This window comes from Lampris incognitus, chromosome 16 (assembly GCF_029633865.1).
Source record: "Lampris incognitus isolate fLamInc1 chromosome 16, fLamInc1.hap2, whole genome shotgun sequence".
Taxonomy (NCBI): Eukaryota; Metazoa; Chordata; class Actinopteri; order Lampriformes; family Lampridae; genus Lampris; species Lampris incognitus.
Window position 1 is genome coordinate 15,874,288 of NC_079226.1, and position 21,963 is coordinate 15,896,250.

At 40.2% G+C, this 21,963-nt stretch overlaps 1 protein-coding gene across 1 annotated transcript in view; it reads right to left on the reverse strand.

The window, feature by feature from the left end:
- scaf8 (SR-related CTD-associated factor 8) overlaps positions 1 to 21,963 on the reverse strand; it is a 58,862-nt gene that overhangs the window by 35,621 nt on the left and 1,278 nt on the right. The gene's annotated exons all lie outside the window — the stretch shown is intronic.

Consider the following 21,963-nt stretch of genomic DNA (forward strand, 5'->3'; position numbering starts at 1 on the left):
TATACTGTTGTTTAAAGGTCTATGTATTTACTGTACATCAATGAATGTCAACCAGCCTGTCAACTTGCCAAACACTTCCCATGATTAACCACAAATAACTCATGGATAACCTCCTATAATATCATCATGATATTATAGGAGATATTATAGGATGATTGATTCAATGCATCTGCTCTGCAACAAAACACACTTAACAGCTGCTTATACTGTATCTATGTGTGTGTGTTACCACTGTTGGCAATATTTGTGAGAAAATGGTCCGTTACCAGCCATAAAAATATCATGAGAAAAAAGTCAATTTCAAAATTCACACTGATCATCAGGACTGACAAATCAGTATGATTAGCATGGTGGACGACACTGAACATTAGCATAAGCAGCAAATGATGACACTTCCTTCTGTTGAGCTATGTTACAGGGAAGGTTCCTTAGCATTTATTGGCTTTTCAATTTTTGTTGGAAGGTAACAGTGAACATGGTCTAACATTATCTAGAAAAGCAGATGGGATTACTAATTTAAAACTACTCAGCCTTCTACCTAATATGATTAACAATCATTCAAAAGAGGCACAGAGATAAGCACCATTTTAGAACTAGTTTCACATTCTAACAACTGTAACTCATTGAAAAACATGTCAATGGCAGGCCTCAATTCACAGCCTTGCTACCTTGCAAGAGAAGGAAAAATACAGTGCTAACAGCTTAGCACATATAAAGTAACATACCAGAATTTGAATCTTGATGCCTACTCAAGGCTAGGAGAAATGACTACATTCCTCATCAGAGTTAAAAGTACTTATACAAGAATGCCTAGTCTGTTGAAAAATTTAAAGAATCCTTTAAGCTTTGCCACCAAAAGATCACTTTGTACTCTCTTTTACCATCTATTATAACTGACTGAAAACAGAGTTCGATTTAAACTGCTCTCATTTCTGGTTAGAACAAACAAAACACACTGATGCACAGAGCATTTTTCTTACAAAAATGGCAAATTCTTTGAGAATAATTCTTTCCGATGTATTAACCATCACCTGGAGGCTCATAATTTGATAGACCAACTGTCAACAGTGAATTTTGTGACTTTATTTCAACTAACATTTTATTAATTAGGCTAGGTTTGATTGTACAATATGGCATTTTGAAAAAAAGCTTGAAAGGTAATTAATCCAATTTGTTCGTGTACAGCTATAGTAGTTTGGACAAAAAGTCGTCCACACCAATTTTCAATCCTGGACCACTTAACCTCACTAACGCAAAGCCTGGTGGTCAACTTTTTTCTTCTTCTTTCTTTGGTTCTTTTCTAGTGCTGTGTTCAATTAGTTGAAAATGAATATGAAATGATAGTAGCCACAAACTGAAATATTATTTGTTGTTAACTTATTAAGAGAAGTCTATTTAACCTCCCTGTAGTAGGTGGGATCTGGCCTCCACCAACATCCATTTTCTATCTGGCACAATATGTTTCGCATATTCCCCCTTACGTAAAGCTAGCTAATAAATAAAATAATAACTTAACAATAAATCATTTCAAATGTGGCAAAACATGGTTTAATCTTTTTTAGTGACCTATTCGTGGATGGCACTTTTGCTTCATTTGAAACTCTCCAACAGGACCATAATATACCGAAGACACACTTTTAGATACCTCCAGGCCCGCAGTTTTGCCAAAGAACACTACTCGTTTCCTGTCCCTTAAGAAGAGATCATGTTAGACATCATATTGGACTGGGACCTGGATACCAAGGGGAATGTTTCTAAAATATATAAGATTATCCAAGCTAATGGCTCACCTTCCTCGGATAAAACAAAATCAGCCTGGGAACAAGATTTAAACATCGAGCTCACTGAAGAGATGTGGACATGTTCCTTATGGCGCATTCACACCACTTTTCTCTGCCTTAGGCATTGCCTTATTCAATTCAAAGTGCTACATCGTTTACATTACACGAGACAGAAACTGTCCAAATTCTACCCCAATATTGATCCTACTTATATTAGGTGCCACCTGAACCCAGCCACAGTTGGGCATGTTTCGGGAATGTCCACCTTTGACTACATTTTAGAGTTGTATTTTTGAAGCTTTCTCATATATTTGTTGTAAAACAATTGAACCCAGCCCAATCACTGCCATTTTTGGAGTTCCCAGTGAGGGCGTAGACATCACTACACACCAAGCTAACTCTATTGCATTTGCCTCACTTCAAGCCCGGAGACTTATTCACTGTAATTTGAAGTCTGATAAGCCCCCCCATCATTCACAAGTTAGATCAGAGAAGTGCTATATTTAATTCCATTATAAAAACTCAGATATAACAGATGTAAGTCCTGTCAGAAATTTATGGATTCCTGGTCTCCCTTTACTCTTGCGCTTATCTTTATTAGAAATACCAGAATAGATCTCTTTCTTCCCAACTACAGCAACTACCCTTTTTAGTCTAAGTATTAGGATTAGGAATGGGTGATGCTTTAATAATTCAGGGTAATTTGGCAAGAATAAGTGCTTTATTCATGTGTTATTGTCGATGAGCCTCTCCGCCTATACTTAAATATATGTACTGAGATATGTGGGTATGTATATCTCTATTTATGTATAAGTATGTGCATATACTGTATATAGTATCTCTTTGTGTATAAGTGTGCATACATGTACTTAGCACTAGGTGTCTGACTATTGAGTGGTTTGAATTGTAACAAAGCCCCTTTGTTTTCACACATGTGTAATTGATGATTATGTTTGTTTTGTTTCCTTTTTCTCTCTGATTTGCTTGATTTTTTTTTTTTTTGGGGTGTCCAGGGGAGGGGGGGTTGTTTTTGTTGTGTGTTTTAATCCTATAAATAAAGTTTAAGGGAAAAAATAATAATAAAGATGTTTCTGATTCTAATGTGTAATATAATCTCACAATGAAAAATAAATTTTCATAAAAAGGTAAGAAATCAGGGCCAAAGTAGACTAACATACTAGCGTCCCAATGCTGAGGGTTCACAGTTTGGATCCCAGTGCTGCCTCCAGCTTGGCCATATGTCACAGGAAGCACAATTAGCAATGTTCCTTGGTGGGGAGCTGGTAGGGGTAATAGGACCCACCGTTACAATTTGTGACTCTTACAGGTGGCAGGGCACTTGAGGCAAATCGTGTGAACCTCTACACCAAATTACCTTTCCCCAGAAAAACTGCAGCTAGCTTGTGAAAAGAAGCTGAGCAGAGACGCATGTGACCACATTGATAAGAGCGATGTGAATGGCATTTGTGTAAGCAAAAAATACATATACCTTTGTGTATTAATACCATTAAAACACTGACAACTCTAGATCAAAACAATTGCAGCACTGCGCAGGATCAAACAACGATGAAACCAGGTGTCTACTTTCTCTCTAATGTTAACAGTCAGTTCAAAATGAACTCAAGAATTGCCATCTAAACTGGTGTATATTTCAAGAACATTTCTAAAGAATTTCTAAACATTGTTTAAGTTATGTAGTTAATTAGCATATTGAGCAGGAAGGTAAAATCCAATCATAAATGGTCACTAGAATTGCAGGCTGATTTGCATGCCGACATGCAAGGTGTGAGTGGAAGCCATCGACACAATCACAGTATATATATCTGGATCAGGGTTCAAAAATCAACTTTTTGGCTTACAGCCAAGTTGGCTGACAGATGAAAAAATTACTGACAAGAAAGTCTTTTTACCAGCCAAACAAAAAAATTTTTTACTATTGCAATTTGCTATTATTAATATTTAGCATGTCATATTGGTTTCATATGCGATTCTCAATCAATATTAGAGTAGTACGCAGTAATAATAGTAATAACACTAACTGTATGAAGAAATATTAATTCAACTATTTCAACAATTAAGTGTAATGCATTTGAATTAATAAATTCGGCGGTATTTGCCTTTCAGTGCAAGAGGGATCATTTATCAAGGAGTTTGAGAATAACAATTATAGAGGAATTAACAATCTTCTTCTTCCTCTTTCAGCTTGTTCCTTGTTTCTTAGGGGTCGCCACAGTGGATTTTGTAGTTTCCATCAGTACCCTGTGAGGGCACAGCACCAATGGCAGTCGTTAAATGAGCCGGTACGGTCTTGTCGATCCGCAAAATGATTTGGCAAAGTAAAAATAAGTAATAGTAGTAAGTTCAGAGCTGATGACGGAAAGAAGAGATGGAAATGGATGATCCGCTGTGGCAACCCCTAATGAGAGCAGCTGAAAGTCATAACAGTAGTAGTAAGTTCAGAGACATAGTTCATAATAGTTCATATAGAATAAAAAAAACTAATGTTTTTTATTCTGTAGTAGCATGTCCAGTCTTCTTCAGACAGTTCACTCTCTCAAAGCGATTTTCCTCTTTATCTCCCGCTAATCTCCACATAGCTGGGTTTGTTTTTAACTGCCCAGATGACAAGTACCTCAAATACCGCAAAAAATAAAATAAAAAAATAATCATGCGTTTGATGACTGAAACAACTACGCAAGACACACCCAGCATGGCAGATCTAGCAGATTGAAGCGAGGCATTATTTTTCCCACCTGCATTCCGTGAAGACCCGGCCCTACTGTGTCCGATTGGCTAACTGAAATGACAAAGTGTTCCCGACTCCTAACCTTAACCAACCTAACCAACAGAGGCAACGAGTACAACCCAATCAGGTGCAGAGTAGGGCCGGTCATCATGAAATGTGAGTGGAAAAAAAAAAGGCAAGTAAAAGCAAACCAGCAACTTTCTCAAGCACTTGTAGGAAATTCTTTTTATTTTTCTATTGGCCATAGTGGCGGGTGGTCTCCATAATTTACTCGCCAAAGACTAGATTTACCCGCATTTGGCAACTGGCGAGAGTTAATTTTGGACCTTGATCTAGATCTAAGAAGCCACATCTAAACAGGGACTGTGTGTGTGTGTGTGTGTGCGCGTGTCTTCACCTGTCAGCAAAAATCAAATAGCCCTGTTCATCTCTCACAGATTTGATATTTTGGCCTTGGTTAACATTCATTCAAAACAGTCCTACGCACTGACACAATCACTGTGCATAGTGCAACTGAAGAAACATTATATAATAAACTTTGTGAAACAAGTTTTAAAAATAAAATTCGACAAAAGCAGCGTGTTATAGGCATAACCAGATGCAGAAATGAAAATAAAGGAACAAATTCCAATATCTGATTAAATAACACTGAAAGATCCATATATAGAAAAACGGAAAACTTAAAAAAGCATCTTGTGGGCCCACATGACAGGCAGGAGCTGAAAGCATACTTTTCCCTGGTGACAGCTGTTGTATAAATGGAACTGTTGTTTTAAACAACTTTAAGTCTGAGTGTTCATATGCTATTTGATGACACTTTCATCCAATGGACATCTGAGTACAATGTCTGCATGTTTTTAGCATGGATGGCCCCAGTACGAAACCTAACCCTCACTGTTTCGGAGAAATGCGCTACCTATTAAGTCCAATATAGGGTACTCTCCTTGTTCCTTACATTAACTATACTTAAGTTTCGATCCTAAAAGCATAAAAAATGTTAATCTGGGGAAATCTGGGTAGCGTGGCAGTCTATTCCGTTGCTTATCAACACGGGGATCGCCGGATTGAATCCCTGTGTTACCTCCAGCTTGGTTGAGCGTCCCTACAGACAAAACTGGCCAAGTCTGCGGGTGGGAAGCCAGATGTGGGTATGTGTCCTGGTCACTGCACTAGCGCCTCCTCTAGTCGATCAGGGCACCTGTTCGGGGGGAGGGGGCACTGTGGGGAATAACGTGATCCTCCCATGTGCTATGTCCCCCTGGAGAAACTCCTCACCGTCAGGTGAAAAGAAGTGGCTGGCGACTCCACATGTATTGGAAGAAGCATGTGATAGTCTGCAGCCCTCCCCGGCTCGGCAGAGGGGGTGGAGCAGCGACCTTGACGGCTCGGAACAGTGAGGTAATTGGCCGGATACAATTGGGGAGAAAAGGGGGTTTGGGGGGGGGTAAAAAAAACAAGTTAATCTAACAGTAGTTGGGCTCTATTTTTGCTTTTTTTCTTGCACACATAAACTGTGTGTAAAAATAAGAATCAGTGGACGTGCGGGTGGCATGGCGGTCTATTCCGTTGCCTACCAACACAGGGATGGCCAGTTCAAATCCCCCTAATACCGCTGGCTTGGTCGGGCATCCCTACAGACACAATTGGCCCTGTCTGTGGGGAGGAAGCCGGATGTGGGTATGTGTTCTGGTCGCTGCACTAGCACCTCCTCTGGTCGGTCGGGGCGCCTGTTCAGGAGGGAGGGGCAACTGGGGGGAATAGCATGATCCTCCCATGCACTAAGCCCCCTGGCAAAACTCCTAACCGTCAGGTGTAAAGCGTCGGCTGGCGACTCCACATGTATCGGAGGAGGCATGTGGTAGTCTGCAGCCCTCCCCAGACTGGCAGATGGGGTGGAGCAGCAACCGGGACGGCTCAGAAGAGTGGGGTAATTGGCCAAGTACAACTGGAAGAAAAAAAAAAAAGGGAAATCCAAACAAAAAAAAGAACCAGAGTCCTACGATGCCAGATTTGAAAAAGTTTTGTGTCACGCATGTTTTGTGTGAACACAGCAGATATGTTTTGAATGGACTCTGTCTACTTGCTTTCAGTCACTGACCAGGTCTCACTTTCGGTCCGAGCCTTCTTTCCATCCACTGTGATCTTTCATACAGATTGAAAGGGATATATTTCTTCCTAAAGTGGCTTTTCTTGGACTTAAAGTCTATCCTGCCAACACTACCTGCCAACACTTTTTTCCTCAAATTTACTGTTCTTTTCCTGTCTCTTGTAAACGAGTGAAATATTCAGATACATTATGAGGATTAATAAAAGAATAATAAAAAGTAACAAAATGTTCCTTCTCCTTGCTGGTTGTCCTAACACATTCAGAATCATTATTCATTACCTCTTTTTCCAATGCCATTAACAGGCGACTCGCTTTGTGCGTGCGCTTACAAATGTATATTTTAAAGGCTCATAAGTTATTGTGATGTTGTTTAAAGTTCATATTGTGTGATGTTATACTATGTTGAAAATTTAAAAAATGTTCAGTCTCCTTGCCGATTGTTCCAATACATTCAGAATCATTATACATTACCGCTTTTGCCATGTAAAATTTATATTTTAAAGGCTCATTATTATGGTTTTGTACTTCTCTAATGTAGCGCAGTGTTAACCATGTTACTTATAACATTCTTTCTTAGCCATGGAACTCGAACCATTTTCTGATGCACTAAAAAATATAATTTAAATTAAAGTCCGACTGATAAATCGGCATACCGATATTAATGGTCGATATAAGCTAATTGCAGATAAATCAGTATCAGCGTTTATAACAGTCGATAAGTGACAATTAAAAAAGAAGAGATGAAGATTGTTGTTGCGAAGTTTGCAACTCCGCTGAATGCCACAAATCACAACAATCAGCTGACCCAAACAGAGTCAAGCAAGTAGACCACAGTGAAATTAGTTTAAGTTTGGCTGGGTATATGCAAGGACCTAACAATATGATATGTGTCATGATACACGGGTCATGATACGTTTGTATCGCGGTACATTGCGATATGATACCTATTGTAATACATTGCAATACTCTATATAATTTACTGAATATTCAAAAATATATCTGAAAATACAACTTGCTTTGTACCACCTGGGTAGTCTAATATTGACGTCACATTATATTTTGATAACTCAGCGGACAAATTGAGTCAAAACTATTTAATTCAAAATTTCCATTCCAATTTATTAGAATGGTTTTTGCATTGCACAGTGTACACTGTGTCACTGAACATACTGAACTGAAATGTAGATGACATATCATAAAAACATAAAATGTGCATATTAATTATTCTTATTGTGTCACCAAAGACATTGAACTAAAATTTGTTTAAAACATTAATAATTTTCTAATGTATCCATACGAGGGGCTGGAAAATCCATAATATTGTGGAAAAAAATATTGCAATACTGAGCTGTATCGATTTTTTTGCGCAGTCCTAAATCTAAGTTGGATATTAGACAGATATTCACTCCGGATCCAGCGGCTTGCCCTATGGTTAAGGGCGAGCACTTGCATGTGAGCTAACCGTCCTCTTTACTGCCAACACCGGGTGAAACTGAGTAAGAAGCCACTGGATCTGGAGTGAATGTCTGTCAAGTATCCAACTTAAAACTACCTTCACCGCAGTGCAGAGCAGCCCATAACAGAGTTCATCTGTGTTTATGCTAATTGTCCCGTGAAATATATTACTTAAATATAAATATCTCGGGTCCGCGGTGGCGTAGCGGTCTAAGCATCGGCTTGGTGTCGATGCAGTTGCCCACTGGGGACTGGGGTTCGCGCCCCGGTCTCGTCAGATCCGACTATGGCCGGACTCGATGAAGCAGCAATCATTGGCAGCGCTGTCTTCGGGAGGGGGGCGGAGTCGGCTTGTGTTCGTCATGTGAATGCGTCTCTGTGTGTGTCGGAAAAACAGTGGTTCGGCTTGGATTCGCCTTGTCACGAAAGTGGGGAGGCGTCTCCTTCGAGACTGCCGGCCGGAGAGATGCAGTTGGCGAACGCATGCAATACGAGGGTGGGTGTTTGAATTAAAATAGGGATCAATTGGCCACTAAATTGGGAGAAAAAAGGGAAAAATCAGAAAAAAAAATTAAAAAAAAAAAAAAATCTCCCATCACTTCTCCTCTTAGACCAAATAAGCCTGACAACATTCATGTCAGCTATGCCTGGTTTTTGCTGCAGTAATGTGGAAGTGGTTACCGTCAATCAAACATCAAAATTACGTTTAACATTATGTCTTGATGCATGCTCAATAATCCAGGTAAGAAAATCAAAGCAATTCTAGTTAACGGGCACACCCATATCTGCATGTGAAACTGGTATTTGGTTTCGGTCGTTATGCAACTGTAATTGTACTGTATTGTTTATAAGGGGTGGGGATGACTGCAGTCAGTTTAGACTGAAGATGTCACTTAGTTGAGTGATGAAACGTATCTGTCAATAAACGTTCACAGATGAACTGAGTCAATCTTCTTTGTTTAACAGTATGGTAGGTGAGTGGTGTAGGCTAAGCTGTTGATTGTAGGTTTATTTATGAAACAGTGTGGCAGTTCTAGCGAGACAACAAACAATGGTCCTTTCATTTCTCCCTTGTCACTTCTAAAAAATTCTCTGGCAACATCGCTTACAGCAGCTTATAACGCTGTCCATTGCTAACCTGGTTACCCTCAAAGCTAGCTAATGCCATGTTTATCAGTACAAGATGGCTAATGTTAATAAGCAGTTAAAACTATAGTGTTTAATTTATTCTGCCTAAATGAAACTACGGTAATTATATCTGTGACTTGCTTTTCTGTAGTTGGAGTCGGTACATTGGAAATGATTAAACCAGAGGGGACACGTAAATAAATGTGAGCTGAACAAGTATTTAACATGGGTTGGTAGTCAAAACATTTTCTAGCTTCTCTTTCAAACGCGTAGTGTGAAATCCCAAAGTCGCAAGTCCTCGTTGCAGACAGTCATGTAGTATTAGATGCTTTCAACAGCAGCGTTTTACTCTAGGTCACTGTATCGATCAGTGTACTGCATAGCTTAAGATGGGTTAGGGTTAGCATTAGGTACTATTTATGACAGCAAAAGAAGTTTATTTTTAAACTGCATTATGTCACGTTATCTTCATGAAGACTTTTAAATAACTACAGATAAAAAATGTTATGGAAAATCTTTGGTTATGTTAGGTGTTTCTGGGAGGGGGAAAAAAAACCGTAATAATCGGCCGATACATCATTATCAGATTTTTAAATCCTCAAATATCAAAATTGGTATTGGACTTAATAAAAATCCTATATCAGCCGGGCTCTAATAATTAAATCAGTAACATATATGTGCAACAACTAGACGACAAATGGCTTGAAACGACTACTAGTCAACTGGGAAAATCTTTGGTCGGGGCAGCCCTAAATTCATGAAAACTTGAAGGTCATCTTATCCTACCAGACAAAACACTTCTATTTTCTGTTTGTGGATGAAAAGATTGTAGTTTTATACCTGACTTTTTGTCTACAACTCACAAGTTTACAAGATGCTGCTGTAACCCGATTGGAAAGGGTTAAATATCTGGTTTGGGAATGAAGTGAAGTATGAGGATTGCTTCAAGTTGCTAACTCCTAAATTAGTCGACTAAATGAGTGCCTGAATCATTTGATAGCAACGAACATGCAGTTTTTAGGGGTGGGACGATACTGGATCGAATTCCGAATCATTCAATACGGTCTTCACGGTTCAAGACGCTCCCCATTTTGTGAGATTTTGTGTTATTAACACTAGAACGACTGGGATTTCACTCCTACCTAAAATGACCATGGGCGGTCAAAATGACCGCTGGCTTTTAAACTCTATTATGTCAAGATAAATACAGGACAAATATATAATAATTGAGATATTAATGCATTGCCTATATTAGTATGTCTATTAGGAAATGACTAACACCAAAATTAACATTTTAACAGCTTTAATATGCTAGCGAATTCAGGAGGCAGCCGGGAATCCGTCGCAGCCAGGACGTGATCCCGGGTCGCCTGCACCACGGGCGACTGCACTAACTAGTCGACTAAAGGGTCCAAAACATTTGCCAACGAGCTAGCAGGTCTACACATCCGTGATCGTTACAATACTATTTTTCAAACAACTTAAAATCGCCGCTGTCCAATGCCTGTAAATACTGCAACACCTTGGTGGTAGTCATGGTGTGTCTGAAACGGTGGCTGTACCCAGACATGAAAAACAAAACGGAAAACACATATTGCTAATCTAACAAACATATCAAGGCCGAAATAATGCGAAATGTAAAAAAAGAACTGAACGTTGCGAAGGAAAAAAGGCGAACACGTCATAAATAATGACATGACGCGCATGATGATGCACAAATTACGTACAGTCATTTTGACTGCTCATGGTCGTTTTAGGTAGAGCTTAACTTTTTTGTGCAACTGATCTAAAACTCATTTTAATGCAAATATATGCAATTTTAGGAGCATTCAGGGAGCGGCAGGTCTGTATCTCTTTTTTTCCCCACAAAGTTATTAAAATCCAAAACGGTCAAAATGACTGTCTTGGTCGTTCTAGTAGTTTTCAAAGTTTTAAAGTAAAGCAATTGTGTTACACAACAAGATGGCACAACATTTTGTTAGAACTTTTGCACTTGCATTATGTTTGAATATGTGCCTTGATAATGTCGAAATGTTGGGCCTAACTCTTAAAATAAATGAACAGAAACAGAAAACTGCAACGGTGTTTTGTCTCTTGCTTACCAAAGGATCCACTGTATCATATTGAATCGAAATTGTGAGCCCTGAATCGTGAGACGTATCAAACCGTGAGATTTGTGAATCGTCCCACCCCTAGCAGTTTTACAACCTGAAAATTTAATAAATATATTTGATTATACTTAAAGTGTAATTTAGCTGTTGTGCTCACTGCAATCTTGAAAGACGGTTTAAATATGAGTACACCATCATGCATGTCAAGCCTCAGACAGAACGGGTGATAGCTAAGATTACTGACCAAGTCCCCATAATCATCTTCATTAATCATGATCCAACAGGCAGAACTGATCCAAGTTTAGCTCTCATACACTAAGAAGCTCAAAAAATGCCAGCCATTCTGTGTACACATTTATCTCAGTACTGAAAATATGAATATATCCTACTTTATTAAGCTCCCTCCAGACAAAAAAAAAAAAAAGCTAATGGACTCTAGCCTTACAAAACCAGACTAAATCTTGCAAGTTCGCTACAAGATTTTAGCATGGAAAGGATCCAATGAGACGTGATTTGTGCCTGGCAGCTGAACATCAGACTAATTAGCAAACCATGGGGAGTGATTGAAATGACGATGACAACAACCAGCGCCGTATTTTGAAAAGGATGACAATGAGAGTGTTGGAAGAGGCTACTGTTGATGCTGCTATTGAATAGAGATCAGCCGGTGATCGGAATCAGCCGATTTTCAGCTTGATCGACCATGACCAGTGACCGACCGGTCAGTCACATATATCTGATTCTGTGGCGGTTTAATTTATATGCATGAGCTGCGCAATGGTTCATGTCGCGCACAGAGCAGCACAGACAGTCTCAGACATATTTTCCGCATTCCGTGGACAGCTGTGGACTTGCACTAGTCACACAGACGCGCACACGGTTCCACCTCCTCCAGCCCCTGCCCTTGAGTGTCAGTCTGTGAAACTGTGCTTATTTTCAAATATATGCTGACTGAGACTCAAAATTCAATCACCCTATTGAATTTCTGTCAATTTACAGTTATAGTTATATTATTTCATCATGTTCCATTTTGGTGCAATGGTTTCAACTTGTGTAGAAGCCGGAAAACTGGGTCGGTCGGGCTGGTCTCACGCCTCGGGGAGCAGTCACCCGCCTCTCTCCATTGCTGGAAAGCCGCAGCTGTCTCATGGGGCCCCCTTCCGTCTGCGGCGGATCCACATCACGGTACCTTCGTGGGGTGGAGTATGACGCCGTGCCAGAAGGAGGGCCGGTGGAGGGGACTGGGTATGGCAGCGAGCCGGTGATTGCGCTGGGCCCTTCTTGTGGATCTCCCTAGAACCCCCCCCCCCCCAAGCCCCTTGGCCATTTTAGTATTTTTCAAAATTATGCAATAGGTGGAGTTGGGTTTAGACCTGGGGGAGAAGTTACACTTTAAAGGAAAGTTACAAAAATGTTTGTATACGCTGTCAATTAATAGTTCTTGAGGAAAAAAAAGAAAAAGGAATTGGCCAAAATCGGAATTGGCAGGTCAAACTTTTAAAAAAATGGAAATCGGAATCAACCAAGAAAATTGCAATCGGTGCATCTCTACTACTGAATTTGTTAAACATTTACAAAGATGGCAACGATTGTTTACAGAAATGATTATCAACATCCTGTCTAAGGACAGGATGTTGTGTTGCTGTAAAGCCCCTTGAGGCAAATTTGTAATATTGGGCTATAAAAATAAAATTGACGACTTGACTACATGGACTGACCCCCCCCCCCACACACACACACACACACATACATTAGACCACAAACTGATGAGATCCCCCCCACCCCAATACTGGAAAATAAGTGTTGCTGATATACTATCACAACTTTTCCCCATGCACTGTGCATGGGGAAAAGTTGTGAGCATAAAACCTATGCTTTGAAGAACCTTTTTCATAGATTCACTTACTGGGATGATTTGCAGGAAAAAGACTGCAACCAAATTTAACCATTTAGCTAAGAACTCCCTAAAGGACCCATCAGTGCTCCCAGACCCTACTTTGAGAACCTAAAACACATTTATCACCAATTGGTCATTCATTCTTTTTTCATTTACTATTGACTTATTTTTATTTTCAGGGCAGTAAAACAAACCCTCTCACACTTAATGTTGAACTTTTTGTCCTGAAAGACACAAATCTTTTGAGTCAAAAAACATTAAGCCTGATCCTAGAATCCAGAAGTGCTGACAAATCAGGCATAAACATGGAACTAAAATCGTCCATTATGACCAACTATCTTAATGTTCCATCATTATTACCAATATGGGGAATACAGACATTGTGTCAGTATTTTAAAGGAGACACCGTGTGTTACAGTAATTTTGAACACGTCAGCTGCTGTGTCCAAAGAAACTTGATGGGTCTTTGCACTGGCAGGGTAGGAAGAAGCAGACGTGCTTCCTTGAAGCAAACTATTTTCATGCTCATGTAGATCATCAAACTAATGTGAGAGTGATGGAGGACAACTCCTGAGAGACATCAAATCACCCTGAGGTTCTCCGCAAGCCATATTCTATCAAAAAATGCCTGTGGCACACAACATCAAACACAAAGCGCTTCACCAACCGATCTCACATGAAAATCACATGTTATGTGCAGAGCCAATATGGTGCCGTGTATGAACGCTGCATCAATGTAATGAGCCGTTGGCCGTTTGGTCTATTACGAAGCACTTGAACCCGACTAGACTATCCAATACCAACAAGCCACAGGCCAACTTTTAAAAATGCACAAATAACCGCTTATCAATCTTCTCCCCATCTCCTCTAAATCACTTGCTTAAGTTCTATCAGTATACACTATGTTTGGTCACTTGAGCAGCACAGAAATGGTTCCGTAGCCAACAATTTTTCTTCAGAAAGGTAAAACAAAAAGGTGACTGGGTAAATTATCCCAAGACACCAATTTGCTAATCAAACATTTCAACAACAACATAAAACAAGATGGCATCTTCAAGCTCAAACAATGAAAACACTTCTCAAAGCAAACATCGCCCAACGCATGATAGCCAGAGACAAGAGGACAGAGGGGAGAGGGAAATAGCCCACAGTGCCATTAGCAACAGACCCCCTTTCTGTGTGTGGGAAGCAATTTAAGTTTCAATGATTTGGTCTTCTTCCATCTTCCTTGTGAAACAACCCATACTCCTACCTAAGCTGGATAGGGATTCTCTTTATCTCTTTGTAACTCTCTCCACCCCATCCTCCTGCTTCACTTTCAGTGCTTTGGGGGAGCTGGGAGAGCTGCTGAGGGAAGGGGAAACAGGTGTTATTCACAGGCAACACGAGGCACAGCAACACCAAGATCACAGCAGTTCCTTCAGAAATAAAAGAAGAACAAGGAAGTTACTTGATCATTATTATTGGAAACTGATCAAGGGCTGGCATTGCTGCATGGACTAGGGCCTCCTAATACAAAAACGCCTCCCTCCATTCAAAGATACCGTTAACTCAGAACCAATATCTGGAAAATATTTCAGAGTAGAATTTATGTGCATTGTTGTATTTCAGGAGTATTAGTGAATAAAATAGTTATGAAGACTTGGTCAGTGATGTCAACCCCTCCTTTGAGAGGCTTTCTCTATAGGCCTTAGGTACAGGACACGAGAAGTCAGTGATTTGTATTAACACTTCAAAAAGAGCTAGAGAAAAACTATAGAATATTGAACCATTTTGTGCTACTGTGCTAAATTGGTATAGCTTGGTAATAATAAAGCTAAATAGCCCTAAACCAAGTGAGGGAAAAACAAGACTGAAATATTAACAAAAGGTATACTTTATATTTGAAAGAAGGATCAGCATTTCAGTTTCCCATAGATATTTAGATGTGGTTGCAGTACTGGACAGGCCCTCAATAAGCACTTCTCAAATTTCAATGTATTGCAAACACACTTTTTCCACTGTTCATAGAAATGTGAATCAGTTCATCTGGGCACAACTTTTTAATGAAAAAAACAACTATCGGTTTCATACACATATCTATGTGAAGAGGGAACGACCATCCCTAATCCGAGAAGGGGGGGGGCGCCTAAGAGCACATCTGTCACCATCTTACAGTGTTGTGATTGCAACTATTCCCAAATCCTCTGGGAATAGTACACGCATAAATTGTAACTCTAGTTAATGGTCGTGCCAATTTGTATATGTTCGGTCGTTATGCCACTATATTGTTTATATGGGTGGGGATACCTGCAGTCAGTTGAGACTGAAGAGGTCACTTGGATGAGTGATGAAAGGTTTCCCCCACTACATGTTGTGTCCAGATGAACTGATTCAACTTTCTGTGATTTCCTTACCTGGATTATTGAGCATGCATAAAGACATTTTTCCACTATTCAACTTGGCATCCCTTAACCACATCAGCCTTCTACAACTATGAATAAATGAAAACCCTTTGAGAAGTACTGAGTTAAATCTGAGCACTTGGTATAATGCACCTAAAAATGGATAACATCGTATTTTAGAGGACTCGGTTCATCCCTTACCGATTTTGCATCTCTAAATTAACGTCTGATAACCAAGACGATCTAACAATTTTTATAAGCCTTTTCACACAGGTAGCCTAACGCGTGAATCGTCCGGGAATTTTCCATGGCAGGGTCGTGTGTGAATGTGAGCCAGAAAAGTTAAGACTGGAAACTTGCTGGACCTAGAAACACTAATGGAAATATTTCGGAACGACAACAATTTGCACAAAAGCCTCAAGGGTTGCCAGATCAAGAATGCAAAGGATTATGCCCATCTTAAATAAGGCTTTTTACTGGAGATAGAGAAACAAGCATAAGGAATGCATCTGCAAGTTGCTCACAGATTTGTCTGAAGTGGGAGATTTATCTGCAAACCAGCCAAAGTAACAGTATATTTAAAAATGCCTAAAAAACTGTCAAAAAGAAATGTGAGAGCTACTTTAAGTTGGTGCAGAGGATGAAATCAATAATCAGCTGTGTGGTACAGTTAGAATTGCCATCATTTACTCACTACTACTTCTCTCTCACTACACCCCAGAAGGGTCTGTCGTGTCATGTGCGAATGAATTCTATCCAGAAATCTTATGGCTAGAAACTGTATGTCTGAATGGGAAAACCAACAGCAGTACCATAATACCGGTATTGATGCAGAATGTGTAATTAAAGCATTAAACATGTTATCACAGTAATGTTAAAGCTCATAAATGTACAACGATGGACATGAAATGTCCAAAACATACCCACTTGTGGGGCATGTGATGTGGATTTCTTTATATTTTTGCTGGTATGTGCATTGCTGTTGGGGTGAATAAGAACGGTGCAATGTTTAGGTTTAACCTTAATGCTTTAATTTTGTTCATAAATCAGAATGCAGGAAAAAAGTTGGTTCAGGCAAGTGTTTCATTAACACCTGCACAGGTTTCAAATAAATACTTCCATAAAATCCTTGGCTCTATTGGTGACTATTTAATGCTATGTAGCACATGTCACAGATGGCAGAACACACCGTGTTTAATGAATGTATTTTGTTTCTATTACGGTCAGTCAAGCTAATGACAAACTATGTCAGATCCCTTTCACTGAACTGCATAGCTTTAAGCAAAACTAACTGGGTTATAATTTTATCTCTCTTTTGGCCAAACCCTTCATGTTAACATGTGTCATCTTATTCTGTTGCTACTTAACTGAAAAGCCAAGTTCTGTTCAGTTTTTTCCCCCCTCAGGAAATCATAGGAAGATAAGAGTTAATAATAATCCCTTGCAAAACTGAAAAAGATAAAATTATTAGTGATCGTCATATAATTTTTAAAGACCAGTCTTCTACAACAAATGGGAACACTACCTATCAAATATGACCACTAACTGGAGACAGCATCAAAACCAACTATTAGACTGGACAGACTATTCTGCCAAGAATATTGGAGATGACGCTTGTTAGTAAAGTTCGCTAGCCCTTGGCTAACGGGTCGGACCCTCTAGTTGACTGGTTAATGTTGTCGCCCGTGGTGCGCAAGACCCGGGTTCGCGTCGTGGCTGTGGTGGTACTGCTGGCGTCGTGTGTGGCTGCCGCTTCTCCCTCTCGTAGCCCCCCCTTCCCATCCACCCCTGTATGTTTGTGCTACGTTTATCTGTTTTCTTGTTTCACCGCTGTTTATTGTAAAGTGACTTTGAGAGTTAGAAAAGTGCTATATAAGTTTAATTTACTATTATTAAAGTGTCAACTCTCTGGCATAATGCCCACCATAGACTGAAACGGGATCAGCAGCTCCTGCAGAGTGCTGGTTCCCAGCTACTAATGCTGTTAAAGATACAATCTTGAAGATCGTTGTTTATGTTTAACTCAATGACATCTATGGTGATATGTGGCGGTGGCACCGTGGCAGTAGTAGATGAGAACCCCAAATCCATGAGACCCATTCAGACTGGCCGGTGCCGTTGTGTCAGCATCTTTATCGCTGCCAAACAAAACATCACGACTGAAACTGGGTTTCAGTTATTGATGTTCCAGTATCAGTCTGGTGAAGCTTATTTCGCTGGCTGCTTGCCCACCAAAATAACTTTGTTTTATCTTCAAACTTGGAGCTACCTGCTGCCTTCTGCATTTGGGTGCTGCTCTAAAGATGTAAATTGATTCATAAAAGGCAACTAAAACAGAGCTCATAAGTTTTATATTTGTGGATCTGCCCTTGCTTTAAAGCTACATTTCTTTTGATTTTACACACCCCTGTGGGCAAAAGCAGTACTGTTTCCCATCTGAACTGCCTTGTCACGAAGATCCACATTCACCCTCTGGTACTAGCGCAGTGTGATATATCATGTGATGATAGAAAAACGTCTATCATTTCATATTGTGCTCCATCATTTATTTTGCTGTGTTGCAAATCACACTTTTTACAGCAATATTTTTTGTCATTTGAAGTCTGTCCATCTTTTGCACAGATTACATCCATCCATCGTCTTTACCACTTATCCTCTAGAGGGTCACAGGGAAGCTGGAGCCAATCTCAGCTGACATCGGGCGAGAGGCGGGGCCCGATGTCAGCAGATTACATTAATAAATTAGTTATTGACTCTTTACTCGTGAAGCTTTTATTGCACTTACAGTAACTTAACTAATGTAGTTGTCATCAACTTTCTACCGTGGCGTCTCTCCCTCTGCTCAGCTGAGCTCCACGTGTGGAGGTGCTGAGCCCCGCCCACGGTGAAACAGACAGCAGAGGAGGGGAGACGAGAAACTAACATGACCATAAATGACAGCAAAACGTAGTAGACACTATGTTTATTCATGTTATTCATCTAATTTATGTGCACTTGTTTAATTTCAGCTCAGCGTGAGAATTTCTATTGCCTTTGCTGTCATTTATGGTCGCGCTACTCTCCTCTTCTCTGTGGTTCAGCAAGGGTCGGGGTTGCCCCTCCACACACACAGGCAGCATGTGCGCACCCTTGGGGGGGGGGGGTCAAGGACCAGAAACTATCTATACATTGAATTTACAGAAAATGTGCTATATTATGACATGTATCGTTATCGGGATATGAAATGACCTATATCAGGATATGAGATTTTGGTCATATCGCACAGCCCTATCGGGTACCTTGCCCATTTGTTTTAAAAAGAAGAATGGGATAAAGAAACGTTTAGGAAAAGACGTTTGCAAGATATGCAGCGATGAGGTAATGTATCTCTAAATGTGGCTATGTATCTTGTCTGAGTGCTGTAAATTGTTTTGTCAAATTTTGTGGGAAATACGACCTGGAAACAAGCACCTATCACAAAGAGTAGGGGGTCCCCTGTTGTTCTGGCAAAATTTCCAACCTGGCTCTCTCCATCTAATCACCCCCCCCCCCCAATGTAATTCGCTCAATGATTCCTCCCTCTCGACCTAAAGCTGATGTGTGATAGTGTTCTGGTGCGAAATGGCTGCCGTGTATCACCCAGGTGGGAGTTACACATCGGTGGTGGTTGAGGTGCGTTTCCCCCTACACTGTGAAGCATTTTGGGTGTCAAAATAAAGAGCTATATAAATGTAATCCATCATCATCATTTGGAAACACATAACAATATCTAATATGCCTGCTGACGATCTCATTGTTGGTCATATAGAGGCATCAAAATTAAATTGAGACTTGTAAATGATTAGTGAAAAACTCCTCATAGCAGCTTTTACAATCCCACGGAATTAAAATTTTATTTTCATTCATGTTACCTCTTATCTGCTGTTAATTTACATCTATTCATCACTTCGTTGCAAAACATTACCAAAAAAAAAACATCACTATGTGTTTATAAGAATTTAGTTTTTCCTCTTCCTGACAAAGTACAACATCTTTTAAAAATATTGTCATCCTGCATTTGTGGGCATACTTTAACAAACATGACCAATGAATGTGAGAAAGACAAGACAAGTGATCTTCTACCACCATACTGAAACTACCCAATAGCATACCACTAACAACATTCTTCTAAAGATGTCCAGACCATTACTGGCTGTCAGTCACATCAAACTCCCTCCTCTCACAAAATCCCACCCAACTATTCAATGTCTTTTGGACATTCGTCAAATCGCATAAGTTTGCAGCGCTCTAAATACTGTTTAATTTGACCTTTACATGTGCAGGGAAAGGTGTGCAGCAGGTCAGGGTGATGAAGGATAGAGATGGAAATGTGCTGATAAATGAGAGTTTGTTAAGAAGGCGGAAGGAGTATTTTGAGGGGCTGATGAATGAAGAAAATGAGAGAGAAAAGGTTGGAGGATGTCAGGATAGTGAATCAGGAATTGCAGTGGATTAGCATGGAGGACATGAGGGAAGCTATGAAGAGGATGAAGAGTGGAGAGGTAGTTGGTCCAGATAACTACCTGTGGAAGCATGGAGGTGTTCAGGAGAGATGGCAGTGGAATTTTTAACTACATTGTTTAACACAATCTTGGAAAGTGAGAGGACGCCTGAGGAGTGGAGAAGGAGCATACTGGTACTGATTTTCAAGAACAAAGGTGATGTGCAGAACTGTAGCAACTACAAAGGTATAAAGTTAATCAACCACAGCATGAAGATATGGGAAAGAGGAGTGAAAGCTAGATTAAGAGCAGGGGTGATTATTAGTGAGCAGCAGTGTGGTTGCATGCCAAGAAAGAGCACTACTGATGTGAGGTTTGCTTTGAGAATGTTGGAGTATAGAGGTCAGAAAGAGTTACATTTTGTCTCTGTGGATTTAGAGAAAGCATATGACAGGGTGCCGACAGAGGAGGTGTGGTATTGAATGAGGAAGTTGGGAATGGCAAAAGTATGTAAGAGTGGTGTAGGATATGTATGAGGGCAGTGTGACAGTGGTGAGGTGTGTGGTTGGAATGACAGATGGGTTCAAGGTGGAGGTGGGATTACATCAAGGATCAGCTCTGAACCCTTTCTTGTTTGCAATGATGGACAGGTTGATGAATGAAATCAGGCAGGAGTCTTCATGGACTATGTTTGTGGATGACATTGTAATCTGTAGCGAGAGTAGGGAGCAGGTTCAGGAGAGCCTGGAGAGGTGGAGGTATGCACTGGAGAGAAGAGGAATGAAAGTCAGTGGGAGCCAGACAGAATACATATGCGGGAACGAGAGGAAGGACAACAGAATGGTGAGGATGCAAAAGTAGAGGTGACGAAGGTGGATGAGTTTAAATACTTGGGGTCAACTGTTCAAAGTAACAGGGAGTGTGGAAGAGAGATGAAGAACAGAGCGCAGACAGAGTGAAGAGTGTCAGGAGTGATCTGCAACAGAAGTACCAGCAACAGTTAAGGGGAAGGTTTACAAGATAGTAGTGAGACCAGCTATGTTGTATGGTTTGGAGACTGTGGCACTGACGAAAAGAAAGGAGGTAGAACTGGAGGTGGCAGAGTTGAAGATGCTAAGATTTTAGTTGGGAGTGAAGGACAGGATTAGGAATGAGTATAATAGAGCTCAGGTTGGAGATTTGGAGACAATGCAAGAGGCAAGATTGAGATGGTTTGGACATGTGTGGAGGAGAGATGCTGGGTATATTGGGAGAAGGATTATGAATATGAAGCTGCCAGGGAAGAGGACAAGAGGAAGTTCAAAAAGGAGGTTTATGGATTTGGTGGCGGAGGACATGCAGGTGGCTGGCGTGACAGAGGAAGATGCAGAGGACAGGAAGAGATGGAAACAGATGATCCGCTGCGGTAACGCCTAACGGGAGCAGCCGAAAGTAGTAACAGTCGATACGCCAGCAAAAGAAAGTATCGGAACGACATATGTTTATATGCAAATCTTCAGGATTGTGGCTTTAATTTCTCACGGCCAATTCAATGTGCCATCATGAGTTGGTTTGGAGAATGTGCCACCTGGTTAAAAATTAGACAAACGTTTCTGAATTATATGCTCTATCAACTTCATTATGGTTGATTATGTTTTTATATTAAGAGGGGAAAAAGGATTCATCTGCCCAATCGATGTTTAAATCTGTTTTACCTTTTGTATATGAATTGACTTATTTTAGTTTTAGATGTGCTTACTTGTTCAGCATGTGAAATAGGCCCTGGATAGTAAATTCCATTAACAATAGCCTGTGGTCCAACCTTTATCTTTCGTTTCATAAGGGTTTGTGAAAATAAATGATAAAGGATTGATACTACGTACAGAGTAAAGGAATACACAAGGAGAAAAGACAA